Here is a 27504-nt window from a genome sequence, read left to right on the forward strand (position 1 = left end):
TTGGCGCTGCAAATACATACACTCATTCTCCTTTCTTCCCCCTCTCGTCATTTGTTTCCTTGTGCGTGCGCACTGAACCACATGTTCTCGTTCTAATATCAAGTAAAGTGTCACGGCTCCGTGACTCACATTTGCGAATAAACCTGCGGACCATAATTCAAGTCGCGCGTAACGTCAAAAGAATAATCTGAAAAAAATGGGAGCAACACGAGGAATTCCCAAGAAAATGGGTGAAATATAAGGACTTCGCAGGAGGTCACCCATCCTAGTATTACTCTCGCCCAACCACCCTTAACTTGCAGAGTTCTGATAGAATCCGTTTTATTTGTGCTGCTGTAATCGCTCATGTTTCATTCTACGTTGCAAATACATACACTCCTTCTCCTTCCATCCCCCTTCCGTCATTTGTTTCCTTGTGCGTGCACTCTGCATCTCTCATTCTCGTTCTAATATCAAGAAAAATGCCCCGGCACCGTGACTTACCTTTGCGAATGAATCAGCGGTTCATAATTCTATTCGCGCGTAACGACGAACGACCCATCCGAAAAAAAGAGGGTGCAACACGAGGACTTCCCTGGAGGTCACCCATCCGAGTACTACTCTCACCCAAGCACACTTGACTGCGGAGTTCTGATGGGATCCGGTGCATTAGTGCTGGTATGGTCGCACCTATTTAATTTCGCGCTGTAAATACATACACTCCTTCTCCTTTCTTCCCCATCACGTCATTTGTTTACTGGTGCGTTCACACTTCACCTCTACTTCTCGTTCTAATATCAATTAAAATACCCCTGCATCTTGACTCACATTTGCGTATAAACCAGTGGACCATAGTTCAACTCGCGCGTAACATCGAACGACCCATTTGAAAAAAAAATGGGTGCAACACGAGAACTTCCCAAGAGGTAACCCATCCTTGTACTACTTTCGCCAAAGCACACTTAACTGCGGAGCTCTTATTGGATCCGGTGCATTTGTGCTGGTATGATCGCACCTGTTTCATTTCGTGCTGAAAATACATACACTCCTTCTCCATCCCTCCCCCTTCCACCATTTGTTTCCTTGTGCGTTCACACTCCACCTCTCATTCTCGTTCTAATATCGATTAAAATGCCGCTGCTTCTTGACTAACATTTATGTATAAACTAGCGGACCATAGTTCCAGTAACGCGTAACGTCGAACGACCCGTCTGAAAAAGAATTGGTGCGACACGAGGACTTCCCAGGAGGTCACCCATCCGAGTACTACTATCACCCAAGAACACTTAACTTTGGAGTTCTGATGGGATCCGATGCATTAGTGTTGGTATGATCGCACCTGTTTAATTATGCGCTGCAAATACATACAATCCTTCTCCTTTCTTCCCCCTTCCATCATTTGTTTCCTTGTGCGTGCGCATTGCACCTCCAATTCACGTTCATATATCAAGTAAAATGCCATAGCGCCGTGACTCACATTTACGAATAAACTTGTGGACCATAATTCAAGTCGCGCGTAATGTCGAAAGAATCATCTGCAATAAAATGGGTGCAACACGAGGACTTCCCAAGAAAATGGGTGAAATATAAAGACTTCGCAGGAGGTCACCCATCCTAGTACTACTCTCGCCGAAGCACCCTTACCTACGGAGTTCTGATAGAATCCGTTGCATTAGTGCTGGTATGATCCCTCATGTTTCATTCTGCCCTTCAAATACATACAGTCTTTCTCCTTCCATCCCCCCTCCCGTCATTTGTTTCCTTGTGCGTGCACTCTGCATCTCTCCTTCTCATTCTAATATCAAGTAAAATACCCCGGCACCGTGACTCACCATTGCAAATGAACCAGCGGTTCATAATTCCTTTCGCGCGTAACGTCGAACGACCCATCCGAGAAAAAATGGGTGCAACACGAGGACTTCCCAAAAGGTCACCCATCCAAGTACTACTCTCGCCCAAGCACACTTAACTACGGAGTTCTGATGGGATCCGGTGCATTAGTGCTAGTCTAATCGCACCTAATCAATTTCGCGCTGCAAATAGATTCACTCCTTCTCCTTTCTTCCCCCTCCCGTCATTCATTTCCTCTTGCATGCGCACTGCACCTCACGTTCTCGTTCAAATATCAAGTAAAATAGCACGGCGCCGTGACTCACATTTGCAAATAAACCTGCGAACCAAAATCAAAGTCGCGCGTAACGTCTAAAGAATCATCTGCAAAAAAATGGGTGAAATATAAGGACTTCGCAGGAGGTCACCCATCCTAGTACAGCTCTCGCCCAAGCACCCTTAACTTGCGGAGTTCTGATAGAACCCGTTGCATTAGTTCTGGTATGATCGCTCATAATTCATCTTGCGCTGCAAATACATACACTCTTTCTCCTTCCATCCCCCCTCCCCTCATTTGTTTCCTTGTGCGTGTACTCTGCATCTCTCCTTCACGTTCTAATATCAAGTAAAATGCCCCGGCACCGTGACTCACCATTGTGAATGATCCAGCGGTTCATAATTCCATTCGCGCGTAACGTCGAATAACCCATCCAAAAAAAAATTGGTGCAATACGAAGACTTCCCAGGAGGTCACCCATCCGAGTACTACTCTCGCCCAAGCAAACTTAACTGCGGAATTCTAATGGGATCTTGTGCATTAGTGCTGGTATGATCGCACCTGTTTCATTTCGCACTGCAAATACATACACTCCTTCTCCTTTCTTCCCCCTCCCGTCATTTGTTTCCTTGTGCGTTCAGACTTCACCTCTCCTTTTCGTTCTAATATCAATTAAAATGCTCATGCGTCTTGACTCACATTTGCGTATAAACAAACGGACCATAGTTCCAGTCGCGCGTAAAGTCGAATGACCCATCTGAAAAAAAAAATTAGTGGAACACGAGAACTTCCCAGGAGATAACCCATCCTTGTACTACTTTCGCCAAAGCACACTTAACTGCGGAGTTCTGATGGGATCTGGTACATTTGTGCTGGTGTGATCGCACCTGTTTCATTTCGTGCTGAAAATAAATACACTCCTTCTCCTTCCCTCCCCCCTCCCATCATTTGTTTCTTTGTGCGTTCACACTGCTCCTCTCCTTCTCGTTCTAATATCTATTAAAATGCCCCTAATTCTTGACTCACATTTGCGTATAAACCAACGGATCATAGTTCCAGTTGCGCGTAACGTCGAACGACCCGTCTGAAAAAAAATTGATGCGACACGAGAACTTCCCAGGAGATCACCCATCCGAGTACTACTCTCGTCCAAGCACACTTAACTGCGGAGTTCTAATAGGATCCGGTGCATTAATGTTTGTATGATCGCACCTGTTTAATTTTGCGCTGCAAATACATACAATCCTTCTCTTTTCTTCCCCCTCCCGTCATTTGTTTCCTTGTGCGTGCGCACTGCACCTCACGTTCTCGTTCAAATATCAAGTAAAATGCCACGGCGCTGTGACTCACATTTGCGAATAAACCTGCGGACCATAATTCAAGTCGCGCGTAACGTCGAAAGAATCATCTGCAAAAAAATGGGTGCAACACGAGCACTTCCCAAGAAAATTGGTGAAATATAAAGACTTCGCAGGAGGTCACCCATCCTAGAACTACTCTCGCCCAAGCACGCTTACCTGCGGAGTTCTGATAGAATCCGTTGCATTAGTGCTGGTATGATCGCTAATGTTTCATTCTGCGCTGCAAATACATACAATCTTTCTCCTTCCATCCCCCCTCCTGTCATTTGTTTCCTTGTGCGTACACTGTGCATCTCTCCTTCACGTTCTAGTATCAAGTAAAATGCCACGACACCGTGACTCAACTTTGCGAATGAACCAGCAGTTCATAATTCCATTCGCGCGTAACGTTGAACGACTCAGCCGAAAAAAATAGATGCAACACGAGGACTTCGGGGAGGTCACCCATCCGAGTACTACTCTCGTCAGAGCACACTTAACTGCGGAGTTCTGATGGGATCCGGTGCATTAGTGCTAGTATGATCGCGCCTGTTTAATTTGGCGCTGCAAATACATACACTCCTCCTTTCGTCCCCCTCCCGTCATTTGTTTCCTGGTGCGTTCACACTTCACCTCTCCTTCTTGTTCTAATATCAATTAAAATGCCCTTGCGTCTTGACTCACATTTGCATATAAACCAGTGGACCATAGTTCCAGTCACGCGTAACGTGGAACGACCCATCTGAAAAAAAAAATGGGTGCAACACGAGAACTTCCTAGTAGGTAACCCATCCTTGTACTACTTTCGCCAAAGCACACTTAACGGCAGAGTTCTGATGGGATCCGGTGCATTTGTGCAGGTATGATCGCGCCTGTTTCATTTCGTGATGAAAAAAATACACTCCTTCTCCTTCCCTCCCCCCTCCCATCATTTGTTTCCTTGTGCGTTCACACTGTACCTCTTCTTCTCGTTCTAATATCGATTAAAATGCCCTTGCTTCTTGACTCACAATTGCGTATAAACCAGCGGACCATAGTTCCAGTTGTGGGTAACGTCGCATGACCCATCCGAGAAAAAATTAGTGCGACACGAGGACTTCCCAGGAGGTCACTCATCCGAGTTCTACTCTCGCTCAAGCACTCTTAACTACGAAGTTCTGATGGGATCCGGTGCATTAGTGCTTGTATGATCGCACCTATTTAATTTTGCGCTCCAATTACATAAACTCCTTCTCTTTTCTTCCCCTTCTCGTCATTTGTTTCCTTGTGCGTGCACACTGCACCTCCCGTTCTCGTTCTAATATTAAGTAAAATGCCACGGTGTCGTGACTCACATTTTTGAATAAACCCGCGGACCATAATTCAAGTCGTTCGTAACGTCGAAAGAATCATCTGCAAAAAAATGGGTGCAACAGGAGGACTTCCCAAGAAAATGGTTGAAATATAAGGACTACGCAGAAGGTCACCAATCCTAGTACTACTCTCTCCCAAGCACCCTTAACTTGCGGAGTTCTGATAGAATCTGTTGCATTAGTGCTGGTATGATCGCTCATGTTTCATTCTGCGCTGCAAATACATACACTCTTTCTCCTTCCGTCCCCCCTCAAGTCATTTGTTTCCTTGTGCGTCCACTCTGCATCTCTCCTTCTTGTTTTAATATCAAGTTCCGGCACTGTTACTCACCTTTGCGAATGAACCAGCGGTTCATAATTCCATTCTCGCGTAACGTCGAACGACCCATCCGAAAAAATATGGGTGCAACACGAGGACTTCCCAAGAGGTCACCCATCCGAGTGATACTCTCGCCCAAGCACACTTAACTGCGGAGTTCTGATGGGATCCGGTGAATTAGTGTTGGTATGATCGAACCTGTTTCATTTCGCGCTGCAAATACATTCACTCCTTCTCCTTTCTTCCCCCTCCCGTCATTTGATTCCTGGTGCGTTCACACTTCACCTCTCATTCTCGTTCTAATATCAATTAAAATGTCCATGCGTCTTGACTCACATCTGCGTATAAACCAGCGGACCATAGTTCCAGTCGCGCGTAACGTCGAACGACCTATCTGAAAAAAAAAAAGGGTGCAACACGAGAACTTCACAGGAGATCACCCACCCTAGTACTACTCTCGCACAAGCACCCTTAACTTGCGGAGTTCTGATAGAATCCGTTGCATTAGTGCTGGTATTATCGCTTATGTTTCATTCTGCGCGGCAAATACATACACTCCTTCTCCATCCCTCCCCCCTCCCATCATTTGTTTCCTTGTGCGTTCACACTGCACCTCTCATTCTTGTTTTAATATCGATTAATATGCCCCTGCTTCTTGAATAACATTTGCGTATAAACCAGCGGACCATAGTTCTAGTCGCGCTTAACGTCGAACAACCCGTCTGAAAAAAAAATTGGTGCGACACGAGGACTTCCCAGGAGGTAACCCATCATTGAACTACTCTCGCCCAAGCACGCTTAACTTGCGGAGTTCTGATAGAATACGTTGCATTAGTACTGGTATGATCGCTCATGTTTCCTTCTACGCTGCAAATACATACACTCTTTCTCCTTCTATCCCCCCTCCCATAATTTGTTACCTTGTGCGTCCATTCTACATCTCTCTTTTTCATTCTAATATCAAGTAAAATGCGCCAGCACCGTGACTCACCTTTGCGAATGAACCAGCAGTTCATAATTCCATTCGAGCGTAACGTCGAACGACCCATAAAAAAAAAAATGGGTGCAACACGAGGACTTCCCAGGAAGTCACCCATGCGAGTACTACTCTCGCCCAAGCACACTTAACTGCGGAGTTCTGATGGGATCCGGTGCATTAGTGCCGGTATGATCGCACCTGTTTCACTTCGCGCTGCAAATACATACACTCCTTCTCCCTTCTTCCCCCTCCCGTCATTTGTTTCCTGGTGCGTTCACACTTCACCTCTCATTCTCGTTCTAATATCAATTAAAATGCCCCTTCGTGTTGACTCACATTTGCGTATAAACCAGCGGACCATAGTTCCAATCGCGCGTAACATCGAACGACCCTTCTGAAAAAAAATTGGTGCGACACGAGCACTTCCCAAGATGTCATCGATCCGAGTACTACTCTCGCCCAAGCACACAAAACTGCAGAGTTCTGATGGGATCCGGTGCATTAGAGCTGGAATGATCGCACCGTGACTCACCTTTGCAAATGAACCACCAGTTCATAATTCCATTCGCGCGTAACATCGAACGACCCATCTGAAAAAAAATGGGTGCAATACGACAACTTCTCAAGAAAATGGGTGAAATATAAGGACTACGTAGGAGGTCACCCATCCTAGTACTACTCTCGCCCAAGCATCCTTAATTGTGGAGTTCTGATAGAATCCGTTTTATTAGTGCTGGTATGATCGCTCATGTTTCATTCTGCGCTGCAAATACATACACTCTTTCTCCTTCCATCCCCCTCCCGTCATTTGTTTCCTTGTGCGTGCACCCTGAATCTCTCCACCTCATTCTAATATCAAGTAAAATTCCCTGGTACCGTGACTCACCTATGCGAATAAACCAGCGGTTCATAATCTCATTCGCGCGTAACGTCGAACGACCCATCCGAAAAAAAATGGGTGCAACACGAGGACTTCCCAGGAGGTCATCCATCCGAATACTACTCTCGCCCAAGCACACCTAACTGCGGAGTTCTGATGGGATCGGGTGCATTAGAGCTGGTATGATCGCACCTGTTTAATTTTGCGCTGCAAACACATACACTCCTTCTCTTTTCTTCCCTTTTCCGTCATTTGTTTCCTTGTGCGTGCGCACTGCACCTCCCATTCTCGTTCTAATATCAAATAAAATGCCACGGCACCGTGACTCACATTTACGAATAAACCTGCGGACCATAATTCAAGTCGCGCGTAACATCGAAAGATTCATCTATAAAAAAATGGGTGCAACATGAGGACTTCCCAAGAAAATGGGTGAAATATAAGGACTTCGCAGCAGGTCACCCATACAAGTACTACTCTCGCCCAAGCACCCTTAACTTGCGGAGTTCTGATAGAATTCGTTGCAATAGTGCTGGTATGATCGCTCATGTTTCATTCTGCGCTGCAAATACATACACTTTTTCTCCTTCCATCCCCCTCTCGTCATTTGTTTCCTTATGCGTGCACTCTGCATCTCTCCTTCTCGTTCTAAAATCAAGTAAAATGCCCCGGAACCGTGACTCACCTTTGCGAATGAACCAACGGTTCATAATTTCATTCGCGCGTAACGTCGAACGACCCATTCGAAAAAAGATGGGTGCAACATGACGACTTCCCAGGAGGTCACCATCCGAGCAGTACTCTCGACCAAGCACACTTAACTGCGGAGTTCTTATGGGATTCGGTGCATTAGTGCTGGTATGATCGCACATGTTTCATTTTCTGCTGCAAATACATACACTCCTTCTCATTTCTTCCCCCTCCCATCTTTGGTTTCCTGGTGCGTTCACACTTCACATCTGCTTCTCGTTCTAATATCAATTAAAATGCCCCTGCGTCTTGACTCACATTTATGTATAAACCAGCGGACCATAGTTCCAGTCGCGCGTAACGTCGAACGACCCTTCTGAAAAAAAAAAATGGGTGTAACACGAGAACTTCCCAAGAGGTAACCCATCCTTATACTACTTTCGCCAAAGCACACTTAACTGCGGAGTTCTGATGGGATCCGGTGCATTTGTGCTGGTATGATCGCACTTGTTTCATTTCGTGCTGAAAATAGATACACTCCTTCTCCTTCCATCCCCCCTCCCATCGTTTGTTTCCTTGTGCGTTAAAACTGCACCTCTCCTTCTCGTTCTAATATCGATTAAAATGCCCCTGCTTCTTGACTCAAATTTGCGTATAAACCAGCGGACCATAGTTCCAGTCGCGCGTAACTTTGAACGACCCATCTGAAATAAAATTGGTGCGACACGAGGACTTCCCAGGAGGTCACCAATCCAAGTACTGCTCTCGCCCAAGCACACTTAACTGCAGTGTTCTGATGGGATCCGGTGTATTAGTGCTAGTATGATCGCACTTGTTTTATTTCGCAGTGTAAATACATACACTCCTTCTCCTTTTTTTCCCCTCCCGTCATTTGTTTCCTTGTGCGTGCGTGCTTCACCTCCCGTTCTCATTCTAATATTGAGTAAATTGCCACGGCACCGTGACTCACATTTGCGAATGAACCAGCGGTTCATAATTCCATTCGCGCGTAACGTCGAACGACCCATCCGAAAAAAATAGGTGTAACACAAGGACTTCCCAACAGGTCACCCATCCTAGTACTACTCTCGCCCAAGCACACTTAACTGCAGAGTTCTGATGGGATCCGGTGAATTAGTGCTTGTATGATTGCACCTGATAATTTTCGCGCTGCAAATACATACACACCTTCTGCTTTCTGCCCCCTCCCGTCATTTGTTTCCTTGTGCGTTCACACTTCACCTCTCCTTCTCGTTCTAATATTAATTAAAATGCCGTCGCGTCTTGACTCACATTTGTGTATAAACCAGCGGACCATAGTTCCAGTCGGGCGTAACGTCGAACGACCCATCTGAAAAAAAAATGGGTGCATCACGAGAACTTCCAAGGAGGTAGCCCATCCTTGTACTATTTTCGCCAAAACACACTTAACTGCGGAGTACTGATGGGATCCGGTGCATTTGTGCTGGTATGATCGCACCTGTTTAATTTCGCGCTGCAAATACATACAATCATTATCCTTTCTTCCCGCTCCCGTCATTTGTTTCCTTGTGCGTGTGCACTGCACCTCCTGTTCTCGTTCTAATATCAATTAAAATGTCACGGCGCCGTGACTAACATTTGCGAATAAATCTGCGGACCATAATTTAAGTCGCGCGTAACGTCGAAAGAATCATCTGCAAAAAAATGGGTGCAACACGATGACTTCCCAAGAAAATGGAAGAAATATAAGGACTTCGCAGGAGGTCACCCATCCAAGTACTACTCTCACCCAAGCACCCTTACCTGTGGAGTTCTGATAGAATCCGTTGCATTAGTGCTGGTATGATCACTTATGTTTCATTCTGCGCTGTAAATACATACACTCTTTCTCCTTCCATCCCCCCTCCCATCATTTGTTTCCTTGTGCATGCACTCAGCATCTCTCATTCTCGTTTTAATATCAAGTAAAATGCCCCGGCAATTTGACTCACCTTTGCGAATGAACCAGCGGTTCATAATTCCATTAGCGCATAACGTCGAACGACCCATCAGATAAAAAATGGGTGCAACACGAGGACTTCTCAGGAGGTCACCCATCCGTGTACTACTCTTTCCCAAGCACACTTAACTGTAGAGTTCTGATGGGATCCGGTGCATTTGTGCTGGTATGATCGCACCTTTTTCATTTCGTGCTGCAAATACATACACTCCTTCTCGTTCTAATATCAATTAAAATGCCCATGCGTCTTGACTCACATTTGCGTGTAAACCAGCGGACCATAGTTCCAGTCGCGCGTAACGTCGAACGACCCATCTGAGAAAAAAAATGGGTGCAACACGAAAACTTCCCAAGAGGTAATCCATCCTTGTACTACTTTCGCCAAAGCACACTTAACTGCGGAATTCTGATGCGATCTGGTGCATTTGTGCGGGTATGATCGAACCTGTTTCATTTCGTGCTGAAAATACATACACTCCTTCTCCTTCCCTCCCCCCTCCCATCATTGTTTCATTGTGCGTTCAAACTGCACCTCTTCTTCTCGTTCGAATATCGATTAAAATACTCCAGCTTCTTGACTCACATTTGCGTATAAACCAGCGGACTATAGTTCCAGTCGCGCGTAACGTCGAACGACCCATCTGAGAAAAAAAATGGGTGCAACACGAAAACTTCCCAGGAGGTAACCCATCCTTGTACTACTTTCGCCAAAGCACACTTAACTGCGGAATTCTGATGGGATCTGGTGCATTTGTGCTGGTATGATCGAACCTGTTTCAATTCGTGCTGAAAATACATACACTCCTTCTCCTTCCCTCCCCCTCCCATTATTTGTTTCATTGTGCGTTCAAACTGCACCTCTCCTTCTCGTTCTAATATCGATTAAAATACTCCAGCTTCTTGACTCACATTTGCGTATAAACCAGCGGACCATAGTTCCAGTCGCGCGTAACATCGAACGACCCGTCTGAAAAAAAATTGGTGCGACACGAGGACTTCCCAGGAGGTCACCAATTCTAGTACTACTCTCGCCCAAGCACACTTAACTGCGGAGTTCTTATGGGATCCGATGCATTAGTGCTGGTATGATCGTACCTGTTTCATTTCGCGCTGCAAATAAATACACTCCTCCTCTCTTCCCCCTCCCGTCATTTGTTTCCTGTGCGTGCGCACTGCACCTCCCGTTCTCGTTCAAATATCAAGTAAAATACCACGGTGCCATGACTCACATTTGCGAATAAACCTGCGGAGCATAATTCAAGTCGCGCGTAACGTCGAAAGAATCATCTGCAAAAAAATGGGTGCAACATGAGAACTTCCCAAGAAAATGGGTTAAATATAAAGACTTCGCAGGAGGTCACCCATCCTTGTACTACTCTCGCCCAAGCACCCTTAACTTGCGGAGTTCTAATAGAATTCGTTGCATTAGTGCTGGTATGATCGCTTATGTTTCATTATGCGCTGCAAATACATACACTCTTTCTCCTTCCTTCCCCCCTCCCGTAATTTGTTTCCTTGTGCGTCCACTCTGCATCTCTCATTCTCATTCTAATATTAAGTAAAATGCCCCGGCACCGTAAATCACCTTGGGAATGAACCAGTGGTTCATAATTCCATTCGCGCGTAACGTTGAATGACCCATCCAAAAAAAATGGGTGCGACACGAGGACTTCTCAGGTGGTTGACCATCCGAGAACTACTCTCGCCCAAGCACACTTAACTGCGGAGTTCCGATGGGATCCGGTGAATTAGTGCTGGTATGATCGCACCGGTTTCATTTCGCGCTGCAAATACATATACTCGTTATCCTTTCTTCCCCCTCCCGTCATTTGTTTCCTAGTGCGTTCACACTTCGCCTCTCCTTCTCGTTCTAATATCAATTAAAATGCCCTTGCGTCTTAACTCACAGTTGCGTATAAACCAACGGACTATAGTTCCAGTCAAGCGTAACGTCAAACGACCAATCTGAAAAAAAAAATGGGTGCAACACGAGAACTTCTCAGGTGGTCAACCATCCGAGAACTACTCTCACCCAAGCACGCTTAACTGCAGAGTTCTGATGGGATCCGGTGCATTTGTGCTGGTATTATCGCACCTATTTCATTTCGCGCTATAGATACATACACTCATTCTCCTTTCTACCCCCTCCCGTCATTTGTTTCCTGGTGCGTTCACACTTCACCTCTCCTTTTTGTTCAAATATCAATTAAAATGCCCCTACGACTTGACTCACATTTGCGTATAAACCAGTGGACCATAGTTTCAGTCGCGCGTAACGTCGAACGACCCATCTGAAAAAAAAAATGGGTGCAACACGAGAACTTCCCAGAAGGTAACCCATCCTTTCACTACTTTCGCCAAAGCAAACTTAACTGCGGAGTTCTGATGGGATCTGGTGCATTTGTGCTGGTATAATTGCACCTGTTTCATTTCATGTTGAAAATACATACACTCCTTCTCCTTCCCTCCCCCCTCCCATAATTTGTTTCTTTATGCGTTCACACAGCACCTCTTCTTCTCGTTCTAATATCGATTAAAATTCTCCTGCTTCTTGACTCATATTTGCGTATAAACTAGCGGATCATAGTTACAGTCGCGCGTAACGTTGAACGACACGTCTGAAAAAAAATTGGTGCGACACGAGGACTTCCCAGGAGGTCAACCATCCGAGTACAAGTCTCGCCCAAGCACACTTAACTGCGGAGTTCTGATGGGATCCGGTGCTTTAGTGCTGGTATGATCGCACCTATTTAATTTCACGCTTCAAACACATACACTCCTTCTCCTTTCTTCCCCCTCCCGTCATTTGTTTCCTTGTGCGTGCGCACTGCACATCCCATTTTCGTTCAAATATCAAGTAAAATGCCACGGCGCCGTGACTCACATTTACGTATAAACCAGTGGACCATAGTTCCAGTCGCGCGTAAGGTCGAATTACCCATCTGAAAAAAAAATGGGTTCAACACGAGAACTTCCCAAGAAAATGGGTGAAATATAAGTACTTCGCAGGAGGTCACCCATCCTAGTACAACTCTCGCCCAAACACCCTTAACTTGCGGAGTTCTGATAGAATCCGTTGCATTAGTGCTGGTATGATCGCTCATGTTTCATTCTGCGCTGCAAAGACACACACTCTTTCTCCTTCCATCCCCCTTCCCGTCATTTGTTTCCTTGTGTGTGCACTCTGCATCTCTCCTTCTCGTTCTAATATCAAGTAAAATGCCCCGGCACCGTGACTCACCTTTGCGAATGAACTTGCGGTTCATAATTCCATTTGCGCGTAACGTCGAATGACCCATCCGAAAAAAATTGGTGCAACAAGAGGACTTCCCAACAGGTCACCCATCCGAGTACTACTCTCGCCCAAGCACACTTAACTTCGGAGTTCTGATGGGATCCGGTGCTTTAGTGCTGGTATGATCGCACCTATTTAATTTCACGCTGCAAATACATACACTCCTTCTCCTTTCTTCCCCCTCCCGTCTTTTGTTTCCTTGTGCGTGCGTATTGCACCTCCAATTTTCATTCAGATATAAAGTAAAATGCCATGGCGCCATGACTAACATTTGCGTATAAACCAGCAGACCATAGTCGCAGTCGCGCGTAACGTCGAACAACCCGTCTGAAAAAAAATTGGTGCGACACGAGTACTTCCCAGGAGGTCACCCATCCGAGTACTACTCTCGCCCAAGCAAACTTAACTGCGGAGTTCTGATGGGATCTGGTGCATTAGTGCTGGTATGATCGCACTTATTTAATTGCACGCTGCAAATACATACACTCCTTGTCCCTTCTTCCCCCTCTCGTCATTTGTTTCCTGGTGTGTTCAAATTAGACCTCCTATTCTTCTTCTAATATCAATTAAAATGCCCCTGCGTCTTGACTCACATTTTCGTATAAACCAGCGGACAATAGTTCCAGTCGCGCGTCAGGTCGAGCGACCCGTCTGAAAACAAATGGTTGCCACACGAGGACTTCCTAGGAGGTCACCCATCCGTGTACTACTCTCGGCCAAGCACACTTAACTGCGGAGTTTTGATGGGATCCGATACATTAGAGCTGGTATGATCGCACCTGTTAATTTCGCGCTGCAAATACATACACTCTTTCTCCTTCAATCGCTCTTCCCGTCATTTGTTTCCTTGTGCGTGCCCTCTGCATCTCTCCTTCTCGTTTTAATATCAAGTAAAATGCCCCAGCTCCGTGACTCACCTTTGCGAATGAACTAGCAGTTCATAATTCTATTCGCGCGTAACGTCGAACGACCCACCCAAAAAAAAATGGGTGCAACACGACGACTTCCCAGGAGGTCACCCATTCGAGTACTACTCTCCCCCAAACACACTTAACTGCAGAGTTCTGATGGGATCCGGTGCATTAGTGCTAGTATGATCGCACCTGATTAATTTTGCGCTGCAAATACATTCACTCCTTCTCCTTTCTTACCCCTCCCGTCCTTTGTTTCCTTGTGTGTGCGCACTGTACCTCCCATTCTCATTCAAATATCAAGTAAAAGACCACGGCGCTGTGACTCACATTTGCAAATAAATCTACAGACTATAATTCAAGTCGCGCGTAACATCGAAAGAATCATCTGCAAAAAAATGGGTGCAACACGAGGACTTCCCAAGAAAATGGGTGAAATATAAGGACTTCGCAGGAGGTCACCCATCCGAGTACTACTTTCGCCCAAGCACCCTTAACTTGCGGAGTTCTGATAGAAAACGTTACATTTGTTCTGGTATGATTGCTCATCTTTCATTCTGCGTTGCAAATACATACACTCTTTCTCCTTCCATCCCCCCTCCCGTTATTTGTTTTCTTGTGCATGCACTCTGCATCTCTCCTTCTCGATCTAATATCAAGTAAAATGCCCCGGCACCGTGACTCACCTTTGAGAATGAACCAGCGGTTCATAATTCCATTCGTGTGTAACGTCGAATGACACATCCGATAAAAAATGGGTGCAAAACGAGGACTTCACAGGAGGTCACCCATCAGAGTACTTCTCTCGCCCAAGCACATTTAACTGCGGAGTTCTGATGGGATCCGGTGGCTTAGTGCTGGTATGATTGCACCTGTTTAATTTCGCGCTGCAAACACATACACTCCTTCTCCTTTCCTCCCCCTCTCGTCATTTGTTTCCTGGTGCATTCACACTTCACCTCTTCTTCTCGTTCTAATATTAATTAAAAGGCCCCTGCATCTTGACTCATATTTGCGTATAAACCAGCGGACCATAGATCCAGTCACGCGTAACGTCGAACGACCCATCTGAAAAAAAATGGGTGCAACCCGTGAACTTCCTTAGAGGTAACCCATCCTTGTACTACTTTCACCAAAGCACACTTAACTGCGGAGTTCAGATGGGATACGGTGCATTTGTGCTGGTATGATTGCACCTCTTTCATTTTGTGCTGAAAATACATACACTCCTTCTCCTTCCCTCCCCCCTCCCATCATTTGTTTCCTTGTGCGTTCACAATGCAGCTCTCCTTCTCGTTCTAATATTGATAAAAATGCTCTTGCTTCTTTACTCACATTTGCGTATAAACCAGCGGACTATAGTTCCAGTCGCGCGTTACGTCGAACGACCCGTCTAAAAAAAAATTGGTGCGACACGAGGACTTCCCAGGAGGATACCCATCCGAGTACTACTCTCGCCCAAGCACACTAACTGCGAAGTTCTGATGGGATCCGGTGCATTAGTGCTGGTATGATCATAACCTGTTTAATTTCGCGCTGCAAATACATACACTCCTTCTCATTTCTTCCCCCTCCCGTCATTTGTTTCCTTGTGCGTTCACACTGCACCTCTCCTTCTCGTTCTAATATCGATTAAAATGCCCCTGCTTCTTGACTCACATTTGCGCATAAACCAGCGGACCATAGATCCTGTCGCGCGTTACGTCGAACGACGCGTTTGAAAAAAAATTAGTGTGACACGAGGAGTTCCTAGGAGGTTACCCATCCGAGTACTACTCTCGCCCAAGCACAGTTAACTGCGGAGTTCTGATGGGATCCGGTGCATTAGTGTTGGTTTGATCGAACCTGTTTAATTTCGCGCTGCAAATACATACACTCTTTCTCCTATCTTCCCCCTTCCGTCATTTGTTTCCTTGTGCGTGCGCACTGCACCTCCCGTTCTCGTTCAAATATAAAGCAAAATGCAATGGCGCTGTGACTCACATTTGCGAATAAACCTGCGGACCATAATTCAAGTAGTGCTTAACGTCGAAAGAATCATCTGCAAAAAAATGGGTGCAACGCGAAGACTTCCCAAGAAAATAGGTGAAATATAAGGACTTCGCAGGAGGTCACCCATCCTAATACTACTCTCGCCCAAGAACCCTTAACTTGCAGAGTTCTGATAGAATCCGTTGCATTAGGGCTGGTATGATCGCTCATGTTTCATTCTACGCTATAAATACATACACTCTTTCTCCTTCCATTCCCCCTCCCGTGATTTATTTCCTTGTGCGTCCACTCTGCATCTCTCATTCTCGTTCTAATATCAAGTAAAATGCCCCGGCACCGTGACTCACCTTTGCGAATCAACCAGCGGTTCATAATTCCATTCGCGCGTAACGTCGAACGACCCATACAAAAAAAAATGGGTGCAACACGAGAACTTCACAGGAGGTCACCCATCCGAGTATTACTCTCGCCCAAGAACACTTTATTGCTCAGTTCTGATGGGATCCGGTGCATTAGTGCTGGTGTGATCGCACCTGTTTCATTTCGAGCTACAAATGTATACACTCCTTCTCCTTTCTTCCCCTTCCGTCATTTGTTTCCTGGTGCGCTCACACTTTACCTCTCCTTCTTGTTCTAATATCAATTAAAATACCCCTTGACTCACATTTGCGTATAAACCAGCAGACCATAGCTCGAGTTGCACGTAACATCGAACGACCCATCTGAAAAAAAAAATGTGTGCAACACGAGAACTTCCCAGGAGGTCACCCATCCGAGTACTACTCTCGCCCAAGCACAATTCATTTCAGAGTTCTGATGGGATCCGATGCATTAGTGCTGGTATGATCGCACTTGTTTCATTTCGCGCTGCAAATACATACGTTCATTCTCCTTTCTTACCCCTCCTGTCATTTGTTTCCTGGTGCGTTCACACTTCACCTCTCCTTCTCGTTCTAATATCAATTAAAATGCCCCTATGAGACTCACATTTGCGTATAAACCAGCGGACCATAGTTCTAGTCGCTTGTAACGTCGAAAGACCCATTTGAAAAAAAAAAGGGTGCAACACGAGAACTTACCAAGAAAATGGGTGAAATATAAGGACTTCGTAGGAGGTCACCCATCCAAGTACTACTCTCGCCCAAGCACCCTTAACTTGCGGAGTTCTGATAGAATTCGTTGCATTAGTTCTTGTATGATCGCTCATGTTTCATTCTGCACTGCAAATACATACACTCTTTCTCCTTCCATCTCCCCTCCCGTCATTTGTTTCCTTGTGCGTGCACTCTGCATCTCTTCTTCTCGTTCTAATATCAAGTAAAATGCCCCGGCACCGTGACTCACCTTTGCGAATAAACCAGCCGTTCATAATTCCATTCGCGCGTAATGTCGAACGACCCATTCGAAAAAAATGGATGCAACACGAGGACTTCCCAGGAGGTCACCCATCCGAGTACTACTATCGACCAAGCACACTTAACGACAGAGTTCTGATGGGATCCGGTGCATATGTGTTGGTATGATCACACCTGTCTCATTTTAGGCTGCAAATACATACAATCCTTCTCATTTCTTCCCCCTCCCGTCATTTGTTTCCTGGTGCGTTCACACTTTACCCCTTCTTCTCGTTATAATATCAATTAAAATGCCCCTGCATCTTGACTCACATTTGCGTATAAACCAGCGGACCATAGTTCCAGTCACGCGTAACGTCAAATGACCCATCTGAAAAAATAAATGGGTGTAACACGAGAACTTCCCAGGAGGTAACCCATCCTTGTACTACTCTCGCCAAAGCACACTTAACTACGGAGTTCTGATGGGATCCGGTGCATTTGTGCTGGTATGATAGCACCTGTTTCATTTCGTGCTGAAAATACATACACTCCTTCTCCTTCCCTCACCCCTCCCATTATTTCTTTCCTTGCGCGTTCACAATTCACCTCTCTTTCTCGTTATGGATGAAATATAAGGACTTCGCAAGAGGTCACCCATCCGAGTACTAGTCTCGTCCAAGCGCACTTAACTGCGGAGTTCTGATGGGATCTGGTGCATTAGTGCTGGTATGATCGCACCTGTTTAATTTCGCGCTGCAAATACATACACTCATTCTCCTTTCTTCCCCCTCCCGCCATCTGTTTGGTCTGTGCGCACTGCACCTCCCGTTCTCGTTCAAATATAAAGTAAAAGGCCATGGCGGCGTGACTCACATTTTCGAATAAACCTGCGGGCCATTATTCAAGTCACGCGTAACGTCGAAAGAATCATCTGCTAAAAAATTGGTGCAACACGAGGACTTACCAAGAAAATGGGTGAAATATAAGGAGTTCGCAAGAGGTTACCCATCTTAGCACTAGTCTCGCCCAAGCACCCTTAACTTGCGGAGTTCTGATAGAATTCGTTGCATTAGTGCTGGTATGATCGCTCATGTTTCATTCTGCGCTGCAAATACGTACCCTCTTTCTCCTTCTATCCCCCCTCCCGTCATTTGTTTCCTTGTGCGTGCACTCTGCATCTCTCATTCTCATTCTAATATCAAGTAAAATACCCCGGCACAGTCACTCACCTTTGCGAATGAACCAGCGGTTCATAATTCCATTCGTGCGTAACATCGAATGACACATCCGAAAAAAAATAGGTGCAACACAAGGACTTCCCAGGAGGTCACCCATCCGAGTACTACTCTCGCCTAAGCACACTTGACTGCGGAGTTCTGATGGGATCCGGTGCATTAGTGCTGGTATAATCGCACCAGTTTCATTTCGCGCTACAAATACATACATTCCTTCTCCTTTCTTCCCCCTCCCGTCATTTGTTTCCTGTTCTGTTCACACTTCACCTCTTCTTCTCGTTCTAATATAAGTTAAAATGCCCCTGTGTCTTGACTCACATTTGCGTATAAACCAGCGGACCATAGCTCCAGTCACGCATAACGTCGAACGACTCATCTGAAAAAAAAAATGGGTGCAACACGAGAACATCCCAGGAGGTAACCCATCCTTGTACTACTTTCGCCAACGCACACTTAACTGCGGAGTTTTGATGGGATCTGGTGCATTTGTACTGGTATGATCGCACCTGTTTCATTTTGTGTTGAAAATACATACACTACTTCTCCTTCCCTCCCCCCTCCCATCATTTGTTTCCTTGTGCGTTCACACTGCACATCTGCTTCTCGTTCAAATATCAATTAAAATTCCTCTGCTTTTTGACTCACATTTGCGTATAAACCAGCGAACCGTAGTTCCAATCGTGCGTAACGTCGAACGACCCGTCCGAAAAAAAATAGGTGCGACACGAGGACTTCCCAGGAGGTCACCCATCCGAGTAATACTCTCGCCCAAGCACACTTAACTGCGCAGTTCTGATGGGATACAGTGCATAGTGCTGGTATGATCGCACCAGTTTAATTTTGCGCTACAAATACATACACTCCTCCGTTCTTCCCCCTCCCGTCATTTGTTTCCTTGCGCCTGCGCACTTCACCTCCCGTTCTCGTTCAAATATCAACTAAAATGCCACGGCGCCATGACTCACATTTGCAAATAAACCTGCGGACCATAGTTCCAGTCGCGCGTAACGTCGAACGACCTATTTGAAAAAAAAAATGGGTGCAACACGAGAGCTTCCTAGGAAGTAACCCATCCTTGTACTACTTTCGCCAAAGCACACTTAACTGCGGAGTTCTGATGGGATCCGGTGCATTAGTGCTTGTATGATTGCACCTGTTTAATTTCGCGCTGCAAATACATACACTCCTTCTCCTTTCTTCCCCCTCCCGTCATTTGTTTCCTTGTGCGTGCGCATTGCACCTCCCATTCTCGTTCAAATATCAAGTATAATTCCACGGCGCCGTGACTCACATTTGCGAATAAACCTGCGGACCATAATTCAAGTCGCGCGTAACGTCGAAAGAATCATCTGCAAAAAAAAGGGTGCAACACGAGGACTTCCCAAAAAAATGGGTGAAATATAAGGACTTTGCAAGAGGTCACCCATCCTAGTACTACTCTCGCCCAAGCACCCATAACTTGCGGAGTTCTGATAGAATACATTGCATTAGTGCTGGTATGATCGCTCATGTTTTATTATGCGCTGCAAATACATACACTCTTTCTCCTTCCATCCCTGCTCCTGTCATTTGTTTCCTTGTGCGTCCACTCTGCATCTCTCCATCTCGTTCGAATATCAAATAAAATGCCACGGCACCGTGACTCACCTTTGCGAATGAACAAGCAATTCATAATTCCATTCGCGCGTAACGTCGAACGACCCATCCGAAAAAAAATGGGTGCAACACGAGTACTTCCGAGGAGGTCACCCATCCGAGTATTACTCTCGCCCAAGCACACAAAACTGCGGAGTTCTGATGGGATTCGTTGCATTTGTGCTGGTATGATCGCACCTATTTCATTTCGCGCTGCAAATACATACACTCCACGTTTCTTCCTCCTCCCGTCATTTGTTTCCTTGTGCCTGCGCACTTCACCTCCCGTTCTCGTTCAAATATCAACTAAAATGCCACGGCGCCGTGACTCACATTTGCCAATAAACCTGCGGACCATAGTTCCAGTCGCGCGTAACGTCGAACGACCCATTTGAAAAAAAAAATGGGTGCAACACGAGAACTTCCCAGGAGGTAACCCATCATTGTACTACTTTCATCAAAGCACACTTAACTTCGGAGTTCTGATGGAATCCAGTGCATTTGTGCTGAATGATTGAACCTTTTTCATTTCGTTCTGAAAATACATACACTCATTCTACTTCCCTCCCCCCTCCCATCATTTGTTTCCTTGTGCGTTCACAGTGCACCTCTCCTTCTCGTTCTAATATTGATTAAAATGCCCCTGCATCTTGACTCACATTTGCGTATAAACCAGCGAACCATTGTTCCAGTCGCGCATAACATCGAACGACCGTCTGAAAAAAAGTTGGTGCGACATGAGGACTTCCCAAGAGGTCACCCATCCGAGTACTACTCTCGCCCAAGCACACTTAACTGCGGAGTTCTGATGGGATCCGGTGCATTAGTGCTGGTATGATGGCACCTGTTTAATTTCACGCAGCAATACACTCCTTCTCCTATCTTCCCCCTCCCGTCATTTGTTTTCTTGTGCGTGCGCACTGCACCTCCCGTTCTCGTTCAAATATAAAGTAAAATGCCACGGTGCCGTACCTCATATTTGCGAATAAACCTGCGGACCATAATTCAAGTCGCGCGTAACGTCGATAGAATCATTTGCAAAAAAATCGGTGCAACACTCTCTTCCCCCTCCCGTCATTTGTTTTCTTGTGCGTGCACACTGCACCTCCTGCTCTCGTTAAAATATCAAGTAAAATGCCACGGCGCCGTGCCTCACATTTTTTAATAAACCTGCGGAATATAATTCAAGTCACGCTTAATTCAATAGAATCATCTGCAAGAAAATAGGTGTAACACGGGGACTTCCCAAGAAAATGGGTGAAATATAAAGACGTCGCAGGAGGTCACCCATCCTAGTAGTACTCCCTCCCAAACATCCTTAACTTGTGGAGTTCTGATAGAATCCGTTGCATTAGTGCTGGTATGATCGCTCATGTTTCATTCAGCACTGCAAATACATACACTCTTTCTCCTTCCTCCCCCCTCCCTTCATTTGTTTCTTTGTGCGTCCACTCTGTATCTCTCCTTCTCGTTCAAATATCAAATAAAATGCCCCGGTACCGTAACTCACCTTTGCGAATGAACTAGCGGGACATAATTCTATTCACGCGTAACGTCGAATGACCCATCCGAAAAAAAATGGGTGCAACACGAGTACTTCCCAGGAGGTCACCCATCTGAGTAACACTCTCGCCCAAACACACTTAACTGGGGAGTTCTGATGGGATCCGGTGGATTAGTGCTGGTATGATCGCACCTGTTTCATTTCGCGCTGCAAATACATACACTCCTTCTCCTTTCTTCCCCCTCCCGTCATTTGTTTCCTGGTGCGTTCACACTTCCCCTCTCCATCTCGTTCTAATATCAATTAAAATTCCCCTACGTCTTGACTCACATTTCGTATAAACCAGCGGACCATAGTTCCAGTCGCGCATAACGTCGAACGAACCATGTGAAAAAAAAAATGGGTGCAACACGAGAACTTCCAAGGAGGTAACCCATCCTTGTACTACTTTTGCTAAAGCACATTTAACTGCAGAGTTCTGATGGGATCCGGTGCATTTATTCTAGTATGATCGCACCAATTTCATTTCATGCTGAAAATACATACACTCCTTCTCCTTCCCTCCTCCCTCCCATAATTTGTTTCCTTGTGCGTTCACACTGCACCTCTCCTTCTCATTCTAATATCAATTAAAATGCCCCTGCTTCTTGACTCACATTTGCGTATAAACCAGCGGACCATAATTCCAGTCACGCGTAACGTCGGACGACCCGTCTGAAAAAAAATTAGTGCGACACGAGGACTTCCCAAGAGGTCACCCATCCGAGTACTACTCTCGCACAAGCAAACTTAACTGCGGAGTTCTCGTGGGATCCGGTGCATTAGTGCTGGTATGATCGCACCTGTTTAATTGCGCGCTGTAAATACATACACTCCTTCTCCTTTCTTCCCCCTCCCGTCATTTATTTCGTGGTGCGTTCACACTTCACCTCCCGTTCTTCTTCTAATATCAATTAAAATGCCCATGTGTCTTGACTCACATTTGCGTATAAACCAGCGGACCATAGTTCCAGTCACGCGTAAAGTCGAACGACCCATCTGAAAAAAAAATGGGTGCAACACGAGAACTTCCTAGGTGGTAACCCATCCTTGTACTACTTTCGCCAAAGCACACTTAACTGCGGAGTTCTGATGGGATCCGGTGCATTTGTGCTGGTATGATCGCACCCTGTTTCATTTCGTGCTGAAAATACATACACTCCTTCTCCTTTTCTCCCCCCTCCCATCATTTATTTCCTTGTGCGTTCACACTGCACCTCTCATTCTCGTTCTAATATCGATTAAAATGCCCCTGCTTCTTCACTCACATTTGCGTATAAACCAGCTGACCATAGTTCTAGTCGCGCGTAACGTCGAACGACCCCTTGGAAACAAAATTAGCACGACACGAGGACTTCCCAAGAGGTCACCCATCCGAGTACTACTCTCGCCCAAGCACACATAACTGCGGAGTTCTGATGCGATTCGGTGCATTAGTGCTGGTATGATCGCACCTGTTTAATTTCGCACTGCAAATGCATACACTCCTTTTCCTTTCTTCCCCCTCTCGTCATTTGTTTCCTTGTGCGTGCGCACCGCACCTCCCGTTCACGTTCAAATATCAAGTAAAATGCCACGGCACCATGACTCACATTTGCGAATAAACCTGCGGACTATAATTCAAGTCGCGCGTAACGTCGAAAGAATCATCTGCAAAAAAATGGATGCAACACGAGGACTTCCCAAGAAAATGTGTGAAATATAAGGACTTCGCAGGAGGTCACCATCCTAGTACTACTCTCGCCCAAGCACCCTTAACTTGCAGAGTTCTGATAGAATCCGTTGCATTAGTGCTGGTATGATCGCTCATGTTTCTTTCTGCGCTGCATATACATACATTCTTTCTCCTTCCATCTCCCCTTCCGTCATTTGTTTCCTTGTGCGTACACTCTGCATCTCTCTTTCTTGTTCTAATATCAAGTAATATGCCCCGGCACCGTGACTCACCTTTGCGAATCAACCAACGATTCATAATTCCATTCGCGCGTAATGTCGAACGATCCATCCGAAAAAAAATGGGTGCAATACCATTCCGAGGAGGTCACCATCCGAGTACTACTCTCGCCCTAGCACACTAAACTGCGAAGTTCTGATGGGATTCGGTGCATTAGTGCTGGTATGATCGCACTTGTTTAATTTCGCACCGCAAATACATACACTCCTTCTCCTTTCTGCCCCCTCCCGTCATTTGTTTCCTGGTGCATTCACACTTCCCCTCTCCTTCTCATTCTAATATCAATTAAAATGCCCCTGCATCTTGAGTCACATTTGCGTATAAACCAGCGGACCATAGTTCCAGTCACGCGTAACGTCGAACGACCCATTTGAAAAAAAAAATGGGTGCAACACGAGAACTTCCCAGGAGGTAACCCATCCTTGTACTACTTTCGCCAAAGCACACTTAACTACGGAGTTCTGATGGGATCTGGTGCATTTGTGCTGGTATGATCGCACCTGTTTCATTTTGTGCTGAAAATACATACACTCCTTCTCCTTCCCTCCCCCCTCCAATCATTTGTTTCCTTATGCGTTCACATTGCACCTCTCCTTCTCGTTCTAATATCGATTAAAATGCCCCTGCTTCTTGACTCACATTTGCGTATAAACCAGCGGACCATAGTTCTAGTCGCGCGAATCGTCAAATGACCCATCTGAAAAAATAAATCAGTTTAACACGAGAAATTCCCAGGAGGTAACCCATCCTTGTACTACTTTCGCCAAAGACCACTTAACTACGGAGTTCTGATGGGATCCAGTGCATTTGTGCTTGTATGATCGCACTTGTTTCATTTCGTGCTGAAAATACATACACTCCTTCTCCTTCCCTCCCCCTCCCATCATTTGTTTCCTTGTGCGTTTATACTGCACCTCTCCTTCTCGTTCTAATATCGATTAAAATTCCCCTGCTTCTCGACTCACATTTGCGTATAAACCAGCGGATCGTAGTTCCAGTTGTGCGTAACGTCTAACGACCCGTCTGAAAAAAAATAGGTGCGACACGAGGACTTCCCAGGAGGTCACCCATCCGAGTAATACTCTCACCCAAGCACACTTAACTGCGGAGTTCTGATGGGATCCGGTCCATTAGTGCTTGTATGATGGCACCAATTTAATTTTGCACTGCCAATCCATACACTCCTTCTCCTTTCCTCCGCCTCCCGTTATTTGTTTCCTTGTAGGTGCGCATTGCACCTCCCGTTCTCATTCAAAGATCAAGTAAAATGCCACAGCGTCGTGACTTACATTTGCGAATAAACCTGCAGACCATAATTCAAGTCGCGCGTAACGTCGAAAGAATCATCTGCAAAAAAATAGGTTCAACACGAGGACTTCCCAAGAAAATGGGTGAAATATAAGGACTTCGAAGGAGGTGACCTATCCTAGTACTACTCTCGCTCAAGCACCCTTAATTTGCAAAGTTCTGATAGAGACCGTTGCATTAGTGCTGGTATGATCACTCATGTTTCATTCTGCACTACAAATACATACACTCTTTCTCCTTCCATCCCCCCTCCCGTTATTTGTTTTCTTGTGCGTGCACTCTGCATCTCTCCTTCTCGTTCTAATATCAAGTAAAACGCCCCGGCACTGTGACTCATCTTTGCGAATGAACCAGCGGTTCATAATTCCATTCGCGCTTAACGTCGAATGACCCATCCGAAAAAAATGGGTGCAACACAAGGAATTCCCAGGAGGTCACCCATCCGAACACTACTCTCGCCCAAGCACACTTGACTGCGGAGTTCTGATGGGATCTGGTGCATTAGTGCTGGTATGATCGCACCGTTTTCATTTTGCGCTTCAAATACATACACTCCTTCTCCTTTCTTCCCCCTCCCGTCTTTTGTTTCCTGGTGCGTTCACACTTCACATCTCCTTCTCGTTCTAATATCAATTAAAATGCCCCTGCTTCTTGACTCACATTTTCGTATAAACCAGCGGTCCATAGTTCCAATCCCGCGTAACATCGAACGACCCATCTGAAAAAATAATGGGTTCAACACGAGAACTTCCCAAAAAAATGGGTGAAATATAAGGACATCACAGGAGGTCACCCATCCTAGTACTACTGTCGCCCAAGCACCCTTAACTTGCGGAGTTCTGATAGAATACATTGCATTAGTGCTGGTATGATCGCTCATGTTTCATTCTGCGCTGCAAATACATACACTCTTTTTCCTTTCATTCCCTCTCTCGTCATTTGTTTCCTTGTGCGTCCACTCTGCATCTCTCTTTCTCGTTCTAATATCAAATAAAATGCCCTGGCACCGTGACTCACCTTTGCGAATAAACCAGCGGTTCCTAATTCCATTCGCGCGTAACATCGAACGACCCATCCGAAAAAAATGGGTGCAACACGATAACTTTCCAGGAGGTCACCCATCCAAGTACTACTCTCGCCAAAGCACACTTAACTGCTGAGTTCTGATGGGATCTTGCAAATGAGTGCTAGTATGATCGCACCTGTTTCATTTTGCGCTGCAAATATATACACTCCTTCTCCTTTCTTCCCCCTCCCATCATTTGTTTCCTTGTGCGTTCACACTTCACCTCTCCTTCTCGTTCCAATATCAATTAAAATGCCCCTGCGTCTTGACTCACATTTGCGTATAAACTAGCGGACCATAATTCGAGTCGCGCGTAACGTCAAAAAACCCATCTGAAAAAAAAAATCGGTGCAACACGAGAACTACCCAGGAGGTAACCCATCCTTGTACTACTTTCGCCAATGCACACTTAACTGCGAAGTTCTGATGGGATCCGGTGCATTAGTGCTGGTATGACCGCAACTGTTTAATTTCGCGCTGCAAATACATACACTCCTTCTCATTTCTTCCCCCTCCCGTCATTTGTTTCCTTGTGCGTGGGCACTGCACCTCCCGTTCTCGTTCAAATATCAAATAAACTTCCACGGCGCCGTGACTCAAATTTACGAATAAACCTGTGGACCATAATTTAAGTCGAGCGTAACGGCGAAAGAATCATCTGCAAAAAAATGTGTGCAACATGAGGACTTCCCAAGAAAATGGGTGAAATATAAGGACTTTGCAGGAGGTCACCCATCCTAGTACTACTCTCGCCCAAGCACCCATAATTGCGGAGTTTTGATAGAATCCGTTGCATTAGTGCTTTTATGATCGCTCATGTTTCATTCTGCGCTGCAAATACATACACTCTTTCTCCTTCCATCCCCCCTCCCGTCATTTGTTTCCTTGTGCGTGCACTCTGCATCTCTCCTTCTCGTTCTAATATCAAGTAAAATGCCCCGACACCGTGACTAACCATTGCGAATGAACCAGCGGTTCATAATTCCATTCGCACGTAACGTCGAACGACACATCCGAAAAAAATGGGTGCAACACGAGGGCTTCCCAAGAGGTCACCCATCCGAGTACTACTCTCGCCCAAGCACACTTAACTGTGGAGTTCTGATGGGATCCGGTGCATTAGTGCTAGTATGATCGCACCTATTTAATTTTGCACTGCAAATACATACACTCCTTCTCCTTTCTTCCTCCTCCCGTCATTTGATTCCTTGTGCGTGCGCGCTGCACCTTCCGTTCTCGTTCTAATATCAAGTAAAATGCCACGGCGCCGTGACTCACATTTGCGAATAAACCTACGGACCATAATTCAAGTCGCGCGTAACGTCAAAAGAATCATCTGCAAAAAAATGGGTGAAATATAAGGACTTCGCAGGAGGTCACCCATCCTAGTACTACTCTCGCCCAAACATCCTTAACTTGCGGAGTTCTGATAGAATTCGTTGCATTTGTGCTGCTATGATCGCTCATGTTTCATTCTGCGCTGCAAATACATACACTCTTTCTCCTTCCATTCCCCCACTCGTCATTTGTTTCCTTGTGCGTGCACTCTGCATCTCTCCTTCTCGTTCTAATATCAAGTAAAATGCCCCGGCACCGTGACT

The 27504-nt window shown here is 45.8% G+C and overlaps 4 non-coding genes and 51 pseudogenes across 4 annotated transcripts; all 55 read right to left on the bottom strand.

The window, feature by feature from the left end:
• Window positions 1-552: 552 nt before the first annotated feature.
• Window positions 553-671, bottom strand: LOC148254813 (5S ribosomal RNA). The gene has a single exon (XR_015820381.1). It is a non-coding gene; the product is annotated as a 5S ribosomal RNA (ribosomal RNA).
• A 206-nt stretch (window positions 672-877) lies between these two features.
• Window positions 878-996, bottom strand: LOC148254814 (5S ribosomal RNA; annotated as a pseudogene).
• A 205-nt stretch (window positions 997-1201) lies between these two features.
• Window positions 1202-1320, bottom strand: LOC148254815 (5S ribosomal RNA; annotated as a pseudogene).
• Window positions 1321-1880: 560 nt separating this feature from the next.
• On the bottom strand, window positions 1881-1999 carry LOC148254816 (5S ribosomal RNA; annotated as a pseudogene).
• A 531-nt stretch (window positions 2000-2530) lies between these two features.
• LOC148254817 (5S ribosomal RNA) lies at window positions 2531-2649 on the bottom strand (annotated as a pseudogene).
• Window positions 2650-2856: 207 nt separating this feature from the next.
• On the bottom strand, window positions 2857-2975 carry LOC148254818 (5S ribosomal RNA; annotated as a pseudogene).
• A 206-nt stretch (window positions 2976-3181) lies between these two features.
• LOC148254819 (5S ribosomal RNA) lies at window positions 3182-3300 on the bottom strand (annotated as a pseudogene).
• A 559-nt stretch (window positions 3301-3859) lies between these two features.
• On the bottom strand, window positions 3860-3977 carry LOC148254820 (5S ribosomal RNA; annotated as a pseudogene).
• Window positions 3978-4181: 204 nt separating this feature from the next.
• Window positions 4182-4300, bottom strand: LOC148254821 (5S ribosomal RNA; annotated as a pseudogene).
• Window positions 4301-4505: 205 nt separating this feature from the next.
• Window positions 4506-4624, bottom strand: LOC148254822 (5S ribosomal RNA; annotated as a pseudogene).
• A 554-nt stretch (window positions 4625-5178) lies between these two features.
• LOC148254823 (5S ribosomal RNA) lies at window positions 5179-5297 on the bottom strand (annotated as a pseudogene).
• An 860-nt stretch (window positions 5298-6157) lies between these two features.
• On the bottom strand, window positions 6158-6276 carry LOC148254824 (5S ribosomal RNA). Its single transcript, XR_015820410.1, has one exon. It is a non-coding gene; the product is annotated as a 5S ribosomal RNA (ribosomal RNA).
• A 205-nt stretch (window positions 6277-6481) lies between these two features.
• LOC148254825 (5S ribosomal RNA) lies at window positions 6482-6600 on the bottom strand (annotated as a pseudogene).
• A 431-nt stretch (window positions 6601-7031) lies between these two features.
• LOC148254826 (5S ribosomal RNA) lies at window positions 7032-7150 on the bottom strand (annotated as a pseudogene).
• An 886-nt stretch (window positions 7151-8036) lies between these two features.
• On the bottom strand, window positions 8037-8155 carry LOC148254827 (5S ribosomal RNA; annotated as a pseudogene).
• A 206-nt stretch (window positions 8156-8361) lies between these two features.
• On the bottom strand, window positions 8362-8480 carry LOC148254828 (5S ribosomal RNA; annotated as a pseudogene).
• Window positions 8481-8684: 204 nt separating this feature from the next.
• Window positions 8685-8803, bottom strand: LOC148254829 (5S ribosomal RNA; annotated as a pseudogene).
• Window positions 8804-9009: 206 nt separating this feature from the next.
• Window positions 9010-9128, bottom strand: LOC148254830 (5S ribosomal RNA; annotated as a pseudogene).
• Window positions 9129-9688: 560 nt separating this feature from the next.
• On the bottom strand, window positions 9689-9807 carry LOC148254831 (5S ribosomal RNA; annotated as a pseudogene).
• A 148-nt stretch (window positions 9808-9955) lies between these two features.
• LOC148254832 (5S ribosomal RNA) lies at window positions 9956-10074 on the bottom strand (annotated as a pseudogene).
• Window positions 10075-10281: 207 nt separating this feature from the next.
• LOC148254833 (5S ribosomal RNA) lies at window positions 10282-10400 on the bottom strand (annotated as a pseudogene).
• Window positions 10401-10605: 205 nt separating this feature from the next.
• LOC148254834 (5S ribosomal RNA) lies at window positions 10606-10724 on the bottom strand (annotated as a pseudogene).
• Window positions 10725-11279: 555 nt separating this feature from the next.
• LOC148254835 (5S ribosomal RNA) lies at window positions 11280-11398 on the bottom strand (annotated as a pseudogene).
• A 207-nt stretch (window positions 11399-11605) lies between these two features.
• Window positions 11606-11724, bottom strand: LOC148254836 (5S ribosomal RNA; annotated as a pseudogene).
• A 207-nt stretch (window positions 11725-11931) lies between these two features.
• LOC148254837 (5S ribosomal RNA) lies at window positions 11932-12050 on the bottom strand (annotated as a pseudogene).
• A 206-nt stretch (window positions 12051-12256) lies between these two features.
• LOC148254838 (5S ribosomal RNA) lies at window positions 12257-12375 on the bottom strand. Its single transcript, XR_015820313.1, has one exon. It is a non-coding gene; the product is annotated as a 5S ribosomal RNA (ribosomal RNA).
• A 561-nt stretch (window positions 12376-12936) lies between these two features.
• Window positions 12937-13055, bottom strand: LOC148254839 (5S ribosomal RNA). The gene has a single exon (XR_015820461.1). It is a non-coding gene; the product is annotated as a 5S ribosomal RNA (ribosomal RNA).
• Window positions 13056-13260: 205 nt separating this feature from the next.
• Window positions 13261-13379, bottom strand: LOC148254840 (5S ribosomal RNA; annotated as a pseudogene).
• Window positions 13380-13908: 529 nt separating this feature from the next.
• Window positions 13909-14027, bottom strand: LOC148254841 (5S ribosomal RNA; annotated as a pseudogene).
• A 561-nt stretch (window positions 14028-14588) lies between these two features.
• LOC148254842 (5S ribosomal RNA) lies at window positions 14589-14707 on the bottom strand (annotated as a pseudogene).
• Window positions 14708-14912: 205 nt separating this feature from the next.
• LOC148254843 (5S ribosomal RNA) lies at window positions 14913-15031 on the bottom strand (annotated as a pseudogene).
• Window positions 15032-15237: 206 nt separating this feature from the next.
• Window positions 15238-15355, bottom strand: LOC148254844 (5S ribosomal RNA; annotated as a pseudogene).
• Window positions 15356-15561: 206 nt separating this feature from the next.
• LOC148254845 (5S ribosomal RNA) lies at window positions 15562-15680 on the bottom strand (annotated as a pseudogene).
• Window positions 15681-16560: 880 nt separating this feature from the next.
• On the bottom strand, window positions 16561-16679 carry LOC148254846 (5S ribosomal RNA; annotated as a pseudogene).
• Window positions 16680-17237: 558 nt separating this feature from the next.
• Window positions 17238-17356, bottom strand: LOC148254847 (5S ribosomal RNA; annotated as a pseudogene).
• A 207-nt stretch (window positions 17357-17563) lies between these two features.
• LOC148254848 (5S ribosomal RNA) lies at window positions 17564-17682 on the bottom strand (annotated as a pseudogene).
• Window positions 17683-17783: 101 nt separating this feature from the next.
• Window positions 17784-17902, bottom strand: LOC148254849 (5S ribosomal RNA; annotated as a pseudogene).
• Window positions 17903-18460: 558 nt separating this feature from the next.
• Window positions 18461-18579, bottom strand: LOC148254850 (5S ribosomal RNA; annotated as a pseudogene).
• Window positions 18580-18786: 207 nt separating this feature from the next.
• Window positions 18787-18905, bottom strand: LOC148254851 (5S ribosomal RNA; annotated as a pseudogene).
• A 206-nt stretch (window positions 18906-19111) lies between these two features.
• On the bottom strand, window positions 19112-19229 carry LOC148254852 (5S ribosomal RNA; annotated as a pseudogene).
• Window positions 19230-19433: 204 nt separating this feature from the next.
• Window positions 19434-19552, bottom strand: LOC148254853 (5S ribosomal RNA; annotated as a pseudogene).
• A 561-nt stretch (window positions 19553-20113) lies between these two features.
• LOC148254854 (5S ribosomal RNA) lies at window positions 20114-20232 on the bottom strand (annotated as a pseudogene).
• Window positions 20233-20759: 527 nt separating this feature from the next.
• LOC148254855 (5S ribosomal RNA) lies at window positions 20760-20878 on the bottom strand (annotated as a pseudogene).
• A 733-nt stretch (window positions 20879-21611) lies between these two features.
• Window positions 21612-21730, bottom strand: LOC148254856 (5S ribosomal RNA; annotated as a pseudogene).
• A 206-nt stretch (window positions 21731-21936) lies between these two features.
• LOC148254857 (5S ribosomal RNA) lies at window positions 21937-22055 on the bottom strand (annotated as a pseudogene).
• Window positions 22056-22261: 206 nt separating this feature from the next.
• LOC148254858 (5S ribosomal RNA) lies at window positions 22262-22380 on the bottom strand (annotated as a pseudogene).
• A 206-nt stretch (window positions 22381-22586) lies between these two features.
• Window positions 22587-22705, bottom strand: LOC148254859 (5S ribosomal RNA; annotated as a pseudogene).
• Window positions 22706-22912: 207 nt separating this feature from the next.
• On the bottom strand, window positions 22913-23031 carry LOC148254860 (5S ribosomal RNA; annotated as a pseudogene).
• Window positions 23032-23912: 881 nt separating this feature from the next.
• LOC148254861 (5S ribosomal RNA) lies at window positions 23913-24031 on the bottom strand (annotated as a pseudogene).
• A 208-nt stretch (window positions 24032-24239) lies between these two features.
• On the bottom strand, window positions 24240-24358 carry LOC148254862 (5S ribosomal RNA; annotated as a pseudogene).
• Window positions 24359-24563: 205 nt separating this feature from the next.
• On the bottom strand, window positions 24564-24682 carry LOC148254863 (5S ribosomal RNA; annotated as a pseudogene).
• A 560-nt stretch (window positions 24683-25242) lies between these two features.
• On the bottom strand, window positions 25243-25361 carry LOC148254864 (5S ribosomal RNA; annotated as a pseudogene).
• A 561-nt stretch (window positions 25362-25922) lies between these two features.
• On the bottom strand, window positions 25923-26041 carry LOC148254865 (5S ribosomal RNA; annotated as a pseudogene).
• Window positions 26042-26248: 207 nt separating this feature from the next.
• On the bottom strand, window positions 26249-26367 carry LOC148254866 (5S ribosomal RNA; annotated as a pseudogene).
• Window positions 26368-26926: 559 nt separating this feature from the next.
• LOC148254867 (5S ribosomal RNA) lies at window positions 26927-27045 on the bottom strand (annotated as a pseudogene).
• Between the last annotated feature and the right edge of the window lie 459 nt (window positions 27046-27504).

Source organism: Carica papaya, chromosome 5, assembly GCF_054855325.1.
Source record: "Carica papaya isolate Zhongbai chromosome 5, ASM5485532v1, whole genome shotgun sequence".
Lineage (NCBI taxonomy): Eukaryota > Viridiplantae > Streptophyta > Magnoliopsida > Brassicales > Caricaceae > Carica > Carica papaya.